The following is a 14,741-nucleotide window of genomic DNA, read 5'->3' as shown; positions in this document are numbered from 1 at the left end:
TTGTGTATCGATACTCGACAACTCCATAATTCAAATGGATGTATTAAATTATACAAAAAAACACTAAATACACACATTAATTTTACCTCGTACACCATTTGGAAAACGCTACTGTAGAGCAGGGTTTCCCAAACTATGTTCCGCGGTACACCAGTGTTCCGCCGAACCTGAATAGGTGTTCCGCGACCATTTGGAAAGGTTTTATACACTGCGATACATTTAAAGATCTTCTACTAGGTAGAAGTAAAATAAGTAAAACTAAAATAATGCTTAATAATAATAAATGCTTACGGGCCCTTTTAATTAATTTTGTAATTAACGTGTTAATTTGCATTTGAAAAGTAATTAGCAAAAACACAATTTTGTGCGGCCCGTACGCTATGGGTTAAAGAATCTACTTCATATTGAAAGGCGAGTGATGACCAATCTCCACTGATGTTTATTACGTCAAGTATCTAGATAGGTCATGGCTCCCACAAGGGGGTAGGCTGACAGGTCTCTAGCCTGGGGGCCTGGGCTTACGGGGGGCCCGGCGTGAGAGATCGACCAGCCAAGTAACATAAACACACATCATAAACATGCAATAATAGTAAAACGTTTACTATTACTAAAACAGGCGCTGTTTTACTTCAAACGTACCAACATTTACTAATATGTGGTTTTGCCATACTTACAATTTTTGATTATTGTCGATATTTGACATGTTCGTAATTGTGCATATCAACATAAAAGTGGGTATATTAAAAATACAAAAAATCGTTAAAAATACCCTTAATTTTACCTCGAACACCATTTGGAATATGCAACTGTAGATCGTCACATTGCCTTTACCCTTAGCGATAAGTAGGGGGCCCGCTTCGGGATGTGGGGGCCATGATCTAGGTACAGACGGAGGACCATCTTTTCTCACACCGTGAGCATGAAAAATTTGGGGTATATTGTTTTTAACTGACCGGCTAACAGGTCTTGTCAGTTAAGCGACAGTAAGTTGCTAAAATTGGCAAAACGGTTAGCTGCACTAATAAATAACCTACAAAATAAACTAAGAGTTCCGTTAAAATTTCCGAGTTTGTGAAGTGTTCCATTGCAGAAAAAGTTTGGGAAACCCTGCTGTAGAGCATCACAGTGCCTTTAACATTAGCGATAGGTGGGTGGGAGGGGGGAGCCAAAGCTCCAAGCCTAGTGCCCGCTTGAGGATATGGGGGCTATCCTTAGTAGCCTAGGCCCTGGCCCTAGTCAGCCTTGTGTTTGGTTGTTTGGATATTGACATTTATTTGACAATATTTTTATTAATGGCAGAGATTTTGCACATACCCTGTATAAACCTATAAACCAAGCAGCTATTTAATATTAGAAATGCGCTTCCAGCAACCGTCGGTAGTTCTTTGACTGTCACAGCGACAAATAAAACAAAACGATGGCACAGACTTTTCAAACAGATTAACTTTCCCGAGATGTAGGTATACTATTATGTTTATAATATAAAAAAGATGTTATTCATTTAAAATAAATCACAAAAAGTATATAATATATATTAAAATCCTTTATAATTACTAAGTTAGAAGCCGGCTTGAGAGTAGGTCGATTGTTTGGGTCCAGCATCAGTTGAAATATGTTCTTATGGTGGAGCGAGTTCAAAAGAATTTTTTTGAGACTCTTTTATTTCAAGTTATATGGATACTATTTCGCAATCGAACGTGTGACCCATTATAAACATTTAGGTACATGGGTCAATGAGAAATGGGACCAGTCTCAGGAAATAAAAGCTAGAATTGAGATCGCTAGGAGCGCCTTTCTCAAAATGAGACGCCTCCTTAGCAATCGAGACCTTAACCTAGGTCTGAGACTGCGTATGGTACGTTGTTATGTTCTCTCAATTCTTTTCTATGGTATGGAAGTATGGACGCTAAACCAAGAGATGTCACGGAGACTTGAAGCTTTCGAGATGTGGCTGTATAGAAGCATCCTCAAAATTTCTTGGACTGACCGGGTGACAAATGTTGAACTTCTAAATCGAATGGGGAAGGACCGAGAAGTTCTAGGTAGTATCAAAACCAGGAAACTACAGTACCTCGGCCACATTATGAGAGGACAAAAGTACAGCATACACCAACTTGTCATTCAAGGAAAGATTAACGGTAAACGTAGCAGAGAGCGGCGCCGCATTTCGTGGCTTAAGAACCTCCGTGATTGGTACGAGTGCAGCTCCACTGAACTGTTCCGGGTAGCAGACGACAAAGATAAGATCGCCTTGATGGTGGCCGACCTCCGTTAGGGGCTGGCACAATAAGAAGAATGGATACTATCCGACACCCGTGACTTTTTCTTAGGTATGCTTACATACTGCAGTTTAAATGATAGAAGATGTCAATATTTGGCCACGTATTTGATTCGATTTATACGAGGTGTAAATGAGAATGTTGCCATTATTGGTGGTATTGACTTGTGTGTCCCTGATAACTATCTTAGAGATTGGGAGCATCAGTTGTTTGTTTCCCAAGGAGCAGAACTAACCTGCCATTGGTGATGCCAATTGGGAGGAAAATATGAATGTTATTGCGAGCTGCGGCATCTACAAATGGTTATCGAATGCGCGTGATTTAACGGTCATAATTATTAGGATCATTAGTGTCCATTTTTCTCGTCGGCGCTGTCTTGTCTTTAGTCATGCCGCTTCGAAATATTAAAGCACGCATCGGATGGCTTAGATAGTTGCACCAATTTATAAGGATCTTCCAGTGGCCACAAGTCATGCGTGTTGATTGGGGACAACACCCAAATCATCCAGGACACGATCCTCAGTCATGAGGTTCTGATGAAGAATAAGAAGAAGTATTCGATTTACTTAAAGCGTTTGCATTTTTTCCTTTTCTGGGAGGGATCCGAACCAGAAACCCCCGCCTCCCTTGTTTGCGCGTCTGATCTCATGAGACTGGCCTCTGCAACGAATGCAAAACGTCGTGGAAAGACTGGTTATAACCCACAGTGATACTTAACCCAAAACCAAATACAATAACAATCAAACGTGAAAGTCACAAGCAATATTCAAATTAATTTATTTTTACATATGGTGAACATTACAAATTATAAATTTAAAACGTTCACAACATGACATTTCAAAACAAAGAAATAATATTGAACAGTGTAAAGAAGAAATAAATAAAGTAAAGTAAAAGGTACAAAAATTATAAAAATTATAAATTAGATACAAGGAAGTACTTTCTTCTTCTTCTTCTTCTTTCTTCTTTGCCCATATCCGCCCCTTAACTGGAGCATATGGACACCACGCGGCGCCTCCAAGAATCCCTGTCGCTCGCCAGTCTTCTTGCTTCGTTCCAGGTCAAACCAGCATCCCGTAGCTCCGCCGTATACACTCTGTAGATTGTATTTAGCGGCCTTCCAGGACGCCGGAATCCGGTCGGCTTGAAGAACAGGCAAGCCAGGTTAAAGTTCTCTTCTGGCATCCGCAGCACGTGGCCGAGCCAGGTCCAACGTCGCCTCTTCACTTTCAGCGTGATGAGAGGCTGCTTGGTACGTTCTCTTATCTCCTCGTTGCTCCTAAAGTCATACCACCGCACACCCAGTATTCGTCGCAAACATCTGTTTTCGAAGCTCAGTATACGGTTGCTCTGAGCCTTCGTAAGGTGCCATGATTCGCTACCGTAAAGCAGCACCGTCAGAATGCAAGCGTCGAATAGGCGGCATTTGGTTTTGACCGAGTACAATCGTGAGTCCCAGACATTTCGCATCGAGTTGAATGTTGCTCCAGCCATTCCCATTCGGATAGCGAGCTCTTTCTGCAAAATGCCATCTCCCGTGATGTGTACCCCCAGGTACTTGAAGCTGTCGACGCTCTCGATGCTCTGTCCATCGCTAATCAGAGGGAAATCTGGATCAGGACAGGTGCTATTGCACAAGACGTTGGTTTTCTTCGCGTTGATTTTCAAACCAACGCGAGAGGAGTTGTTATGCAACCCGTCGATTGTCTCTTGAATGCCCTCGATTGAGTTGTCGAATAGGACAGCATCATCGGCATCGTACACCGAATTTTAATTCAATGATTTTTCATAATTAAAATATTTGATTGCAGGAGGGGCCCGACACGGCGAGTTGACCAGATAAGTGAGATAAAGACACATCACAAATCTGCTTCACTAGTAAAAAAAAAAAAGTCACCTGCGGCCCTATTTTCCTTCAATATTTAATATTATTACCTATTTAAAATTATGTGGTTGTACGATACAATTTTTAATTGTGTATCAATATTCGACAACTCCATAATTCAAATGGATGTACACATGAAACAATACAAAAACACCTTAATTTTACCGCGTACACCATGGAAAACGCTACTGTAGCGCGTCACACTGCCTTTACCTTTAGCGATAGGTAGGGGGTCCCGCCAAACATCCTAGTCTGGGGGCCCGCTTCAGGATGTGGGGGCCATGAAGCAGACCCTATTTTAAGAATTTATAAAACAACGTCCAGCTATACTCATTCTCACGTAGGTGGAATATATGAACATCTGAAGCGATTTGGTTGAACAGAGTAATTGCCGTCCCAATTGGCATCACCAATGGCAGGTTAGTTCTGCTTCTTGTGAGGACAAACAACTGATGCTCCCGATTTCTAAGATAGTTATCAGAGACACACAAGTCAATAAATACTACCAAGAATGAATAGAACAAAGTTCCCACCGCCACCCGTCATATATGCATAGCCGTGGATATGCACGGCCGCTCTCTATGACGCTTTAAACGTGTCTGAAAGAAGTGATTTTAAGTGCTCACTCCGTCCCAAGACGGAGTCGCACGGGACTGATGCTGCAACCATGCACCGTATTGCTTAAAGAAGAAAGTTAAGAAAATATATTTTTTTTCTTTTTGGACTGGCTCTGCTGTCCGCTGATGTTAAGCGCTTTGTGTACCCCCATACTGAGTGTCACGAATTGAAATGGATAGAACAATAAACAGATCATTAAATGGACGCATGTTGGATTTATATGACAAATTATATTTCGTTCGGCATGCGTCATTTGCAAACCGCGACCCGCAATCCGCGGATTGCCTAGCCACGATCTTTTTAGATCATAGCTCAACTGAGGTATAGCCTTAATAGATGAAATGACCATGCAGAATTTTAATGATACATTAAACGATAGCTCCCCTTTTTTTCTTTGGCTTAGCATCCCTTATCAAATATAACTTAGACCAAAGCCTTCAGCAAAACATTAAAATTACATAAATAGCTACGAACGTAATTTTTGAATTTCATAAAGCTAGTTTGAAAACAAAGCAACTTGAAACTGAGATTGTAAATCTATTTTATTTAAACGAGTTTATAGCAGCCCACGTGGCTTAAGTTGTTATCATATTGAGATACAGTCGCGTACGTCATGCTGACACGGCGACAAATTTAGTCCATGGTTTCGTTATTTTGCAGAATATTTTAAACGATCACCACCTCTGTAAATTCAATGATGGAGTGTGCCAACTCCAATATATTAGTATTTTGAATTAGTATTCATTATCCATACTAATTTCAATTAATTTTAATAGTTTCTACGTGTGCGTACGTGAAAATTACTTGCGATATAGATAATATTTTGAACAGAACGCAACCTACAAGCCATAGAACTAAAGACTAGAAGCTAAAAATAAAAAACAAGCGATTTTGACATGAATCGAAAATGTGTAGGCATGTAGAAAATTATAAAAAAACGTTCATTGAGTCATGTAGGTGTCGATGCAGTGCGGTACAACGTGAAGTGACCTCATCAGTGTTCTGGTGGTTTCGGCAGATTTTGCTAACTGACAATCTTCGTTTAAAGGTTCAAAATAGGCTACGGGATGGGAGCATCAGTCTGATAACGTTTTTAACACCAAGAAAAATTAGATTACACACTTTTTCCCCGTAGCGGCAGCTTAATGTGACATCACGTGATAGGAAGCGGCGTTCATCTCAATATAATCACAACTTGAGTGTGTAAGACACTGTGGTCCGTTTCCGGTGAGGTCACAATGTGTGGTTTTCTCAAAGACCGGGTGTTTATAAAGATACAATTGCACACCAGGTTTCTCAATGATATAAGTAGGTAAGTACCTAACCAAATCAGTAATAATGTCTATATTAAACTCTGTATATTTTACTACAACTTTCACTTAACGTATTAACTCTGGGACCAGTAACGCCCCCCAGATCTCTCTATGCTATAAATTAAATTAAATATTTACCTATGCAGCGAATTGATTCCTCTATGGTATTTATATTTTTGCGACATATTCAAAGTGATCAAGTTTAAGTTTAAGTTGTTTTAAAATAATATGTAATTGAGTCGTATAGTATCAAAAGTAGAACTGTCGCAAATATATCGAAATTTAACTAAGTATGCCAAATTATTCTTCTGACCATAATGTACGACTAGCAATATAATATTCGAATCAAAATCATATCTGTGTGGTATAAAATTGTGATGGAAAATAGGGCTTGGTATCAGAATTAGAGCTGTTCATTATTTTTGAAACAAAAGTAGAACTGTTGAATTTGAATTGAATTTCTAATTTCTAAATGTAGAAACATATTTCATGCTATTATAACACTAAAAAACCCAACAAAAGTTTTTCGTCATTTTCTCGAAATGACGAATAACGCACAGATCTACTTTTGATACTATGCGACTCGTATATAATATTATGTTCAGAATCTTGGGGGCGGTTCGGACCCCTACCACGGGTCACTACGCTAAGTAATAACCATTGCAGGACCCAACATCATCAATATTATAACCTATGATTAAATTTTATACCAACGCACAGTGTGGTAGTATCAGTACCTACTTATGCACACTTTATCTGACGTTCGAAATTTAAAAATGAATTTCTGATTTCAAAATCCATTCATATTATAATTTATCACATAACATCTATGACTTTATTTACATCATAAAATTTAATAACGATTTCAAAAAAAGAACGCACAAAACAATAATGTTGCCAGAATAAAAAGAGAAAACACACACATGCAAAAAATTGGGCGCGCTGTCAAAACTTGCCGCCTTTAATCCGCCGATTTGATTTTATATTATTATTATCGCGGTGTTTTTTACGCGAGCCGTGGAAACTCCGATTTTCCCCACAGCTGTGCTTTCCAGCTGACTCGATCGCTGGCGCTTTGTGCGGCGACTGAAGCCTTAGATTCGAGAGCGGCGGTGAAAATAGCCCACCCTACCCCGCCCCTGTGTTTGCTTCCGTTTTCTACGTCACTAAAAAACGTCAGTCCTGCATTGATTTATTAGGCCGAGGACAAAGCCAAGTGACAATAGCAGAAGTAGTGATAAATGGAAAAAAGAAACAGAATTACTGTGGTAAAAACTCTAGTCTAGAATCTTGGATAATGTTTCACCATTGACGACTCCAAAGAGAGCTATTATAATAGTACCTATCAGAAGTGGGCAAAAATCAACTTTCAATAATTAAAATTTAAAAGTAAGTTGTAAATTCATAAGTCGTATTATGTTTTTTAAAGTTGTTTACACGATGTGTAACAAAAAATGGTCAAATGTACGTAAAACAATTTGCTATGACACAGTTCGCCGTGAGCTTTCTTATCGGAAAGAGATGACTGTATACCAGTAGCGAAGGGTGGAGGTAGGCCGTTAAGATCCGCCACAAATAGTGCGCATTAAACTTTGTTTGTCATACGTATTCGTTTTTATTGAACTAAGACTACAATTATTTTACAGATGGTGTTACACATATTCTTGGTTCACATTTTTAAATTCATTAAGCCCTGCCTAAATCAAACTATAATAGATACAAAATATTCACAGTTATGTATGAATTACTTGCATAATTTTAGATATTTTATAGATAGGCGAGTATTTTTTTACTATTATCTATTACGGTTTGGCTTTCGCAGGGTTTAATTGTATTTTAAAAACTAACTAACACCATCTGTAAATTGTAGTCTTATTTTAATGAAAATAAATACGTATGACTGACAAAGTTTAGTGTGCACCATTTATGGCGGATCTTAACAGCCTACCTCCACACTTCGCCACTGCCGTGTACTATACGGTCTCCAATTTTATTAGATTCAATATGAACATTAATTCAATTTTCATCATGAATTCGAGAATGAAAACTTAACCTAACCAAACCTAACAAATAATCCAGTATATTGGCTATTTTCAAAATTTGTTTACTGAACCGTGTGTTTGTGCCTAGTTAGTAGTTAACCTGAATGTTAGTACTATTATATTATACTACCCAAAGATATTGGACGGTTTTTAATATAAGGCCATATATTTCCGATACAACATTTCACGGTAAAAAAAATGTGAAAGTAAAATGGGATTCTTCAATGAAGCCACATTTTGTGACGTTGTTAGCTGTAAAATGAAAATTATCAAAAAAATGTCTCAAATTGTAAGCTTTGATTTTTTACGCTAGGTGCATCTGGTAGGTGACTTAATACATATTAAATATTTTACATAGTATCAAAACCAGGAAACTACAATACCTCGGCCACATTATGAGAGGACAAAAATACAGCATTCCCCAACTCGTCATTCAAGGAAAGATCAATGGGAAGCGTAGCAGAGGACGGCGCCGAGTTTTGTGGCTTAAGAACCTCCGTGATTGGTACGAGTGCAGATCCATCGAACTGTTCCGGGTAGCAGACGACAAAGATAAGATCGCCTTGATGGTGGCCGACCTCCGCTAGGGGATGGCACAATAAGAAGAAGCCATTAGGTAATTACTATTACAAATGAAAATTAATTCACTCCATCATAATGTGTTATATGCGTATATTTTCACGTAGGTAACGGAATACGTTTTCCAGTGGCGTCGCGCGCACATTTCGACGCTGACTAAAATGTCAGTTATCCGTTTCGGGCGTCCGTAGCGTTCACGCGTTCGAGAAAGACTTTCACCTTTCCAGCGTACTGATGACCTGACAATAATAACAATATGTATTGCAAAGAGCTTAGGCGGTGACTAAAGACAGACATAACATGAAATTTTCGTTTCCACAAAGTTTATTGTGTGGTTGACTGGGTACCTAGCATTGGCGAAGGGTGGAGGTAGGCTGTTGAAATCCGTCATAAATGGTGCACACTAAACTTTGTCAGTCATACGTATTTGTTTGCATTGAAATAAGACTACAATTATTTACAGATGGTGTTGGTTAGTTTTTAAAATACAATTAAACCCTGCTACTTGACAGGACTTGAACCTGTAACCGCTGGATTCGCGTCAGTATGCTTTTCCAATTTGATCACGATGAATTTAACTAATAGTTCTTATATTAAATGCTTATCAAATTGCGTTAATGGTATTGGCTATCGGTTTTTGTATATTAAATCAAGGTAGATATTAATTAAATGCCTTAATTACCTACTAACCGACGTCACGGATCACACCAAATATTGAGTACGTCATTTAAGAATTACTAGTTAAATTCGTCGTATTTAAGTAGGATGCCCGTAGCTTAATTGGAAAAGCATAATGTCGCGAATCTAGCGGTTACAGATTCAAGTCTAGTTGGATGTAATATTTTTTTTTAATGATTTTTTCTAGTGGGTATATGCATGTCTTGTGTAATAGCACCTGTCCTGATCCAGATTTCCCTCTGATTAGCGACTGACAAAACATCGAGAGCGTCGACAGCTTCAAGTACATGGGGGTACACATCACGGGAGATGGCATTTTGCAGAAAGAGCTCGCTATCCGAATGGGAATGGCTGGAACAACATTCAACTCAACCCGGAATGTCTGGGACTCACGATTGTACTCGGTCTAAACCAAATTCCGCCTATTCAACGCTTCAACGATTCTGACGGTGCTGCTTTACGGTAGCGAATCATGGCACCTTACGAAGGCTTAGAGCAACCGTATACTGAGTTTCGAAAACAGATGTTTGCGATGAATACTGGGTATGACTTTAGGAGCAACGAGGAGATAAGAGAACGCACCAAGCCGTCTCTCATCACGCTGAAAGTGAAGAGACGACGTTGGACCTGGCTCGGCCACGTGCTTCGGATGCTAGAAGAAAATCTCAACCTGGCTTGCCTGTTTTTCAAGGCGACCGGATTCCGGCGTCCTGGAAGGCCGCTAAATATCTATCCTATTTATATATCTAGCCGCTATCTACAGAGTGTATACGGCGGAGCTACGGGATGCTGGTTTGGCCTGGAACGAAGCAAGAAGACTGGCGAGCGACAGTGATTCTTGGAGGCGCTGCGTGGTATCCATATGCCCCAATCGGCGGGGCGGATATGGCCAAAGAAGAAGAAGAAGAAAACAGAAGAATATGCATGGATGTTTTCGAATTATGTATGTTCACCGAAGTTATTATTTAAATTATGTTAATAGGAAATTAAAAAATATTTTTCTTATTAAGAAGATAAGCTTTAAATAATCGCCTAATATGGAGTCTTCGAAACTCACTTATGCGTCAATTACATTGAGCTACTTTACAAGCTGCTTATTGGCGAATTTACAATCTGCCTGTAAAGTCGCCCAGTGTCGTCATTGAACAAGCTAACAAGCAGATTTTAAACAATCTACCGAGAAAAGTTGAAAGCCGGTCAACTTTACACGCTACACGCCGGCGTGTGGGCCTACTGCGTCTGCCCAGTAGAGCGCAGTAGCAACCTCCCGGTAAAAAAACGAGCTACGTTCTGTCAAAATAGTCGCTGGCTTGTGGTTTCTCAGCGAATGGAAAGTTTTGTGTGTCATCACAATCGCAGTAGCTGAATCGCCCGCTATTAAATTCGCCAACAAACAGCTCGTAAAGTAGCTCAATGTAATTGACGCATTATGACACGCACGATTTTTTTTAAAATTTTAATATCACAATCTCATTCATTGGGAGCTAACTATTTCTTACATTGATTTAAAATGTCATATTTTCTGTAAAATACATCATCCAAAAAGAAAATAAAAATCATGTTAAACAATTATACACGTTGACTATCTTGGTCGCCATGTTAGATATCTCATCATATGGACTTTCAATAACGTCCTAAAGCCTTTTTTTTAATTCAGCATCCTCAAACACTTATAATTTGATAACTACCATATGTAACGTGACCATTTATTTTTTCCTCCAAACCGGGACACCTAAAAAAAGATAGGTACTTATCCATTTTAGGCGCCTCACACTTTCATACAATACAATTGACAATTAATAAATAATGTTTTTTCATGTCATATTAGGTTACCTATTTTATTTATTTATTTGAAGATTATCGGTAGGTATGTTTGAGTAGGCGCATACAACGCATACCTACATATTTTTTTAATAGTAAGTACATATTATTTTATTTATCAACACACATGTATAAATACATGAAAATTTATCTAATGTTATATTTTTCCGAAGAACAAATTTAGTAAGTAGGTAAGTCTGGTGTTGATTTAAAAAACGAATGAAATTCTTGGCAGGATTTTTTCGGATTTACTTTTATAATTAACATTGCTTTAAGGACATCTACTTTCAACTGTGTTTTTTCACTCGTGTACAACTAATTCATAAGAGGGAATACCCTTTCTTATGGTGCATTAGTGCCGGGCAGACATAAAATATATTCAATAATTATACGAAAATTTTTGTGATCCAAATTATTGGCGCGAAAGTGTTTGAACAACTCCATCCAACGACATCCGGTTGAAACATTCCCAGTGTTCCATTCAGACACTTTTTGCGGTGTAATGTTATTAGAAAAAGGTGAATACTCATCAAATATTTCTGTATCTTAGTCACAAGTTTCTTTCCTTTCGAAAACGGGACATTTTGGCGTCCCGAAGCTATGTTCGGGGACACCGGGACACGTCGCCTGAAAACGGGACGTCTGGTCACATTAACCATATATCAACTATTAAAACAGTTTAACTAGGTATCCATTTTCTTGAAGGAATAAATTACAGGTTTATATACAAAGTTTGATACTCTCTTCAAAAAAATGTGCTTGGAGAGCCAATCACTACTCCAAGAGATGTTGACGATTTTATTTATCTTGTCTTGCATTATAAGGGTTAAGGTACACCCACATAAACACGAAAACATGTAAGGATTCAGCCTGTTTTATAAATATACATGTTTTTAAAGAAGTATGAGTGTATCTATATCGTAGTTTACGAAACCCTTTTCAGTATATTTATTTACCTTTTTAAGTCTATAAAGAAACTGATTTTACTGTAGTGCTTTTGTAAAACGTTTATCCCTCTTTTGTAAGCAGAATTAAGACATCAAATTATATGCATGAGTGGGTTAAGGGTTAATGGTTTTATTAGTACAAAAGTATATAAGAAATTATATGCGAGTCATTTCACAGTCTAATTCCCAACCTTAAACATGTTCATGGCGATCCATTTACTTGTCGGTATTTCGACGAACACACACAGAATCGAAGAAAATCTGTATGCGCATATCCTCAGCACTGCTGATGCTCACAGTTGTGTACGTAGCATTAAATTTTATCTAGTGGCATTGGAGAGGGAATGGTAAAAATTCTGAAAATCCTGTGCCGTCATTTATGGTCGACCCCTAAGAATATTTTGCATCCACCAAGCTGACGAGAACGCGCTGGTGTGGAATAGTACTTTCTCTCTAGTGCTGTTGTCTTGATACTGTGATTTAGTGTTTGTGTCTGCGGCTGTCATTTTGTTTAAAAATCTCAATTATATCGCCCACACCCTGCCGCCATACGAATGAATGAATTATTCAATTAATAAATAAATATAATATGTCTGGTTGGACCAATTACGATCGCTTTTCCCACCTACCTCAAATCCCCAGATATTGTTGCAAGTCAGCAGTTACGGCTCAAGAGTCGAGCGTGATTGCGAGTTAAATTTAGTAACTTCACGACAGCCGACACACCTAGGCTTGTTAAAACTATCGCGCTCGATCTGATATGATACGACTGAAGCTGCGTTAAATACAGAGTGACTCATCTAAAACGCATCTGTTCTACCTTCGTTGCGCCAAATCTGTTAAGCACTCATTTAATTATATGATACCATTTCACTATAATGTCATCAATGATCCTATTGTTTCAACGTGTTAATTTATGTTTTATTTCTCACGCTACTAAAATAGGTACCTACGGACATATCTGCATGAAGTACGTATTTGATTAGTAGCCAGAAATTTGATGCGCAAGAAAATAAATATACTAAATATCTAATTTAAAAATGCTAGTAAAAACGCCACAAGCCAGATGCATTTTTTGCAAGTTATAAAAACGCTAAATTGGCAACGTTGATTATGTTATCAGATCCCCTCCCCCCATATGGCGTGACGTCATAATATTATAACCGACCACTGATTTGAACAGTATTGGACATAGGACCCTTTGCCATTTCCGTATTTAAGACCTTTTGTATTTTAATTAATTATTTAAACATCAGTTCTATACACTGTGGTAATGTGGCCATATGCTCCATCTATAAAAGGATATGTTGAATGAAAGTCTTACAAAGACCTTACCATCTACCCACGATGGCTGTCGGCAAAATTTAATTATATTTATTACTTTAGCATAAATATTCTATAAATAAATTTAATCTTCTGTGAGGTAATATTTCTCTTGAAAATCTTTGTATAGAATTAATCCCAACAAAATTCCCTTTTATTATTAGTCCATTAGAATCAAAACCCACACTGTACAAAAATAAAGTTATCAAAAATAAATGTTTAAGTTCCATTACTTATATCAAAAAGTCAGGCGCGCACACAACGGGGGTTTTGGGTCCGAACCCCTCCCCCCAGAAACATAAAAACAAATTAGTTAAACAGAATATTACTTATTGTTTGACAGGACCTCATGACTGAGAATCATGACCTGGATTATTATTTTATTCAAACAACACCCTTCTAAAATCTAAAACGATCAGGAGTGATGTTAGAATTACTATTAGTATTTTTTTTGTTTATTACGAAGAAGACAAGGAATGACAGGTACGTCACTAGGAGTCTTCTACATGCGACTACAGCGACTTCCTGTTATCGCTGATTTCTTGTTGTCGGACAATACACACCGGTTCGCTCCCAAATTTAAATAGAATGTATCGTCACTGCATTAGTATATGTGTAACAAATTTCAAATCTCTGGTTATACAAAAAAATATGTGGAAAGGCTTTTTGAACGGGACCACCGTCATCTTTAGATTAATAAAGCCTGAGCATAACTTTTTGCACAAGCAATGAGTGGTTCTCTCTCAAATTCTCAAATGAAGAAAATTCTCAAATCAAATATATTAACTATCAGTGTTATTAATAAATAATATACATTCCTGTTATTCATCAGCTGTCAAAGTCAGACTAGTCCTTCACACGAAAACCGGTGGTAATATCGATTTCCAAAAAATATGTAGCATTACACTTGTAGACGGTGTGTTAATGCTAGTGTATTATTTATCATGTAACTTATCTATTCAAATCAAATCATTCCCTGTGTGAACACGACAGACGCGTCAGTATGAGCACTCTATAGAACAATGACAGGCAATGGCAGTACATACATAGACAACAAAAAAGTAGGACCAGTCGTTGTGAATGTATCGGTTTTCTACTTGAGTCGGCAATGACGGGACACAAAAACGTTACAGATTTTGGATTATCTTTCTATATTATACCTATAGTAGATTTTAAATTACTGCTTTTTGCGAAACTGTAGTACGTGAGTTGTGATTTTGAACCTCTCATAAAATGTTATATTTTGTTGACACATT

General features: G+C 38.0%; 1 protein-coding gene across 1 annotated transcript in view; it reads right to left on the bottom strand.

Annotated features, from left to right (window-relative positions):
- The window catches only part of LOC147069285 (uncharacterized), a 115,658-nt gene extending 108,475 nt beyond the window's left edge, over window positions 1-7,183 (bottom strand). The window contains exon 1 of the mRNA XM_085950915.1: window positions 7,019-7,183. The gene's annotated coding sequence lies outside the window, so the exon portion shown is untranslated. The remainder of the gene's footprint in view (window positions 1-7,018) is intronic.
- Window positions 7,184-14,741: the final 7,558 nt, after the last annotated feature.

This window comes from Rhyacophila brunnea, unplaced genomic scaffold (assembly GCF_057557595.1).
Source record: "Rhyacophila brunnea isolate RB1 unplaced genomic scaffold, BYU_Rbru_1.0 scaffold_24, whole genome shotgun sequence".
Classification (NCBI taxonomy): domain Eukaryota; kingdom Metazoa; phylum Arthropoda; class Insecta; order Trichoptera; family Rhyacophilidae; genus Rhyacophila; species Rhyacophila brunnea.
This window is presented reverse-complemented; position numbering and strand designations above follow the sequence as displayed.